Raw genomic sequence first — 4,681 nt, 5'->3', positions numbered from 1 at the left:
AAATTCCCAAACAGTTCGTCCTCCCATCTTCTCGTGAGAGCAATGGTAGACTTACCGTTCGGGCGGGTGATCTGTCATGCCACCAGTTGCCACCAGAGAGCAGTAAAACCTCACTGTTCAGCTGCCCTTGGAGTGACTACTAGCTGTGACTTCTAGTCACCTTACTCTGGGGGAGGAGATCTTAAACTTTTCTAACACAGCTGCAAAGGGCGTGAGAATGGGGACAAACCTCAAGGGTGAGTGAAGCGCAGTGTCAGTCAAGCCTTGACTTTGGCTTACTTTCTTGGTGAGTTTCCTGGGCTGGTGTGATGGGGATTCTGGTACCGTTCTCCGTGTCCGCAGCGTGGGGGAAGGGGCTGTGCATGTACCAATGTGCCCACACCACCGGCAACCGTCCCTGGCCTGGGACCCCGCAGCCCCCTGCCAATGCACCTCCTCCGGGCCCAAGCTGCAGCACCCTTTGCTGGTCCAGTTCTGGCACCCCACAGCTCGGCCAGCACACTCTATTCCTGACCAACTGCTCCTGCGATTTCTGGTTTAGGCTCCCCACCTTGCTGTGTCAATGCACCCTAATTCTGACTTGCAGCAGTCCTGGGACCCCCTGTCAATGCACCTCATTCGAGTCACGCCCGATCTGCAGCCCACTTGTTTTTCCACGCCTGGGACCCCACACAGCTTTACAAGCGCCCCCCCAATCCTGACCTGTGGCACCCCTTGCACTTCTCTCCTGCCCGTCCACGCCCTCTGGGATTATAGTCCTGTTCCTCCCTCAAGCCCAGCCAGCCACCTGCACCAGACCTCTCCTGGGACCTAGAGTTAGGGCAAGCAGCTGCTGCCATTTGGGTGACAAGCTTGGGATATGAACCAGCTCAGCCACGCCCAGCTGAGCAGGTAGGGATGGTGCTAACTCGCTTTGACAGCCAGCCTATGGGAGAGGGGCTGGGGAGAGCAAAGCGTTGATGTTCTTTCAAGACTAAGGTCATTAGTCAGGGCCCCACTATGAGAGGTGTTGAACACACGTAACAAAGAAACCGTCCGTGCCCCCAAAGACCTTACAACGGGACATACAAGATGAGCGCCAATAGGTGGATGCAACGAACAGGAAGCACGAGAAAAGAGATGATAATCAGCCGGACGAGCAGTGGCCCTAGCACACTGGCTGCCTGAACAGTGCCAAGTTTGTTGCAGGCAGAGGAGAGTTTTAAGAAAAGCTGTGAACATTCGCCCAAGGACCTACCCCGAGAAAGAAGAAGATGCCTGGCCAGGAATTCCTTCAAACAGAAGGAAGTACTTCTTCACATAATGTACAGTCAACCTGTGGAACTCCTTGCCAGGGGATGTTGTGAAGGCCAAAAGTATAACTGGGTTCAAAAAAAGAAATAAGTTCCCAGAGGCTAGGTCCATCAATGGCTATTAGCCAAGATGGTCAGGGATGCAACACCATGCTCTGGGTGTCCCTAGCCTCTGACTGCTGGAAGCTGGGACTGGACGATAGGGGATGGATCACTCCATGTTGTGTTCATTCCCTCTGAAGCCCCTGGCATTGGCCACTGTCAGAAGATAAGATAGTGGGCCAGATGGACCATTGGTCTGACCCAGTATGGCGGTTCTTATGTTCCACCAGCCTCCTTGCCTATCCCAGTGAGTCAGGGAGGGGCAAGTGATAGCTGCTTTGTTACCTCTCTGGGACATACAGGATCAGGAATGATTAGTCCCTGGGAGCCCAGGATCGTACAGAGGGATCAAAGATTGACTTGTCCTTGTTAGGGCTGGAATCTGGTAGCCAGGATAGTAAATTAGAGCTTCACTTAAGGTGGAGGTTGGAAATCAGGGCAATCTGGAGAGAAGACAGAACTCCCGGGTGCATGGGGAATGGGAGAACGTCTGTACTGCGCCTTCTGCATGCCGGGGGGCAGCACAAAGCACGAAGCAGAGCTGGGCAGAGCCCAGAAGTGGAGCCAGTGCCTTTGCAGGCAGTGATGTGTGAAAAGGGAAAGGGCTGAAGGATGGGGGTGAAGGTCCAGGCTGAACCGGGTTGCAGCTCCCGTGCTCTGCACCCCGGCCCTGTGGTGGTCAGGCGCTCTGTAATGTGCCCCGGCGTGAGAGGAGTGGGCTGTTACCGCAGGGAGGCGGTGGTCCCTCCCGGGCTGGTGGAGCATGGACCCCAGCCCGCCCACCCCGGCCATACAGAGCTACCGCTGCAGACAGCCAGTGCCCACACGCACTGCCCCCGGGCCGGAGAGGGGAACGCTCAGTCTCCACGGCCCAGGCAGGCTTTGGCCTCCACTGAGATGCCCCTCTCTTCTCAGCCTGGCCCCGCCCCACCTTGCTCCTCCACCTCTGGCCCTGCCCTTCCATCTGCATCCCGTGGCCCCCTTCCCCAATATACGGGCCCCATCCCCCTTCTCTCTCCACCCTGGACTTCTCAGGCACCAGGGAAGCCTTGGCCCCTGGCCAGACTTGGAAACTCCCCCTTGGCTGTGGTGGGTGGGCAGGGGGGAAGCCAGCAGAGCTGGAGCATCTCCCCTGGCATGCTTCCTGCTTGGCATCCCTCTGCGTGTGAGAGAGAAACAAAACAAGCTCCCAGGGCCAGGCTGTCATTAGCTGGCTCATGAATGGGCACCTCGTAACAGACTTCCTGTTTACCCGGGGCCCGTAAACTGCAGAAATTGTGTCCAGAGCAAAGATCACCCTGTTTCTATTTTTACATCCGCCCATCCGTTCCACTCCTTGTGCTTTACAGTCTGATCCCTGCCTGCCTCTGCCTAGGCCCCGTAGCTGCCAGGGGCAGGGCCGGCCCAGGACTCAGCCCCACTGATGGATCGGGAAGCTATTGCAGTAGCGGCCAATATGTGCCTGGCGCTGTACGGCCCTGCTGGGAGGCGCTGTTCCTGGATCTGGCCACCTGTAAGGCCTGTAGCATGGCCACAGGCTGCCCTCCCGTGGGGCAGTCACCCTGTTTGCCCCTCACTGAAGAGACGGACGTGGCCATCCTCCCAGTCATGGGGGTGGGGTCACCGGAGGGATTGGGGCCAGTCAAGAAGGAATGTATGCAGAGAAACCAGGGCGGGGGGCCAACACGTCAGGGAAGGGAGCTCGGGGGGCGGGGGGCAGCAAGCAGACAGTAACAGAGCCGAGGGAGTGAGCCAGCATGCCAGCGCCTTGCAATGGGAGTAAGGAACCATGAGATAGCCCTGCTGCAGCCTCCCGACTGGGTCTGTCTGATTCCTGCAGCTCGCAACACATGTTGAAATCCTCTGGGAGTCTTGCCCCACCCATCTCCTGCCTGCAGCCCATCACCCCTCCCAGATCTACCTGCCTCTAGCCCCACCCTCTCTCCTTCCCCCCTCCACCTCCACGTCTGTGCTCTCCCAGCTGTTACTGGAGCAATGCAGTTCCAAGCTGCAGATGTGCACAGCTGCCAGGAACCCACAGCTCCACCCCACCCGCCCCCCGCCTGGTGTCCTTAGGCGAGAACATATTAGCTAATCTCTTGGCAACACCATCTGTCCCAGAAGCGGCATCTTGCCACCAGCCCTTCCTGTTACTGAAAGACACCTCCAGAAGCAGAGGGGGCCCTGCTCCATTTAGAGGCTTGGGGTTTAAACATAGAATTCAGCAGAATCCGTCCCAGCTCTTGGGCTGGCAGGCCCAGAAGGGACCACGTCACGTGCTAAGGAACCCCCGGCAGGACAAGCCGTCAAGGTGAAACTTTGCTAATCAAGAGTTGTACTAGGTCCCAGGCCCTCCATGGATTCGAACAGGCAACCCAGCTGAGTGAAGCAAAGATCCTTGATGATTCACCTGTTCTTCCTGCTGCTGGGTCTGCACCTGAAAATATTATGCTCTCCTGTAATTATCTGCCATGGAGATGGTGCTGATGACACATGAAGGCTGATGAAGACTCCAGGTGGAGAACAGGCAGCTGGAGCCGTTGAACAGCGACCCTGAGCAGCCCAGCGCCTGTTGTCGCACAAACATCCCAAGTCATAAAAGACAAGGGAAGCGGCTGGTTGGTTACCTTTCATTAGCGTTCATTTTCCCTGCTACGCTGGCACTTGTGTTGCCGAGAGCTTCTTCCGCCAAAGCACTGAGACTCGAGAGCTAGGCATGGAATTAGGAGCCCTTCTGCGCTGCATGGGTAGCCAGACTAAAATCCCCAAGTCCTGTCCCAGCATGCACTGGGCTCAGTGTCAAAACAGGGATTTCCCTGGGGCTTGGCCGTTGCTCCAAAGTCCTGGGCTGGGACATGGAGGGAATGTCCTCAGGTTCTTGCACCAGTGTCTAGGCTGCGGAAGTGGCAGAAACCCAGGGCCCCGCCCTGCAATGCGGTCTGCTCAGATGGACCGTTATGCCCAGGTGGTGTCCCATTGACATGCTGCATGGGAGCTGCAATCAGAGAAGGGCTCTCTGGGTAGGAGGCCATTGTCAAGGCCTTTGCTGAGGCACGTGGTGTCTGTGTCTGCTCTCCACACATGGGTGTAAAGGGATCTGACAGGCAGGATCGGGGCCCAGAGAGCTGTGGGGCAGCGGGAACATGCCCAGCGTTGGTTCTGTTGCTCCGTTTCATGTAGGAATTGCTGTCGTGTGTCCCTGGCCCAGGGCAGTGGGGAGTTTGGGTGGAATGGCCATTTTCCACCCCAGAGGTCTCGGGTTTTCAAGACCAAGGGTCTCTGGGTGG

Source organism: Chelonia mydas, chromosome 21, assembly GCF_015237465.2.
Source record: "Chelonia mydas isolate rCheMyd1 chromosome 21, rCheMyd1.pri.v2, whole genome shotgun sequence".
NCBI lineage: Eukaryota > Metazoa > Chordata > Testudines > Cheloniidae > Chelonia > Chelonia mydas.
The sequence above is the reverse complement of the archived record's forward strand: the minus strand, read 5'-3'. Positions refer to the sequence as shown.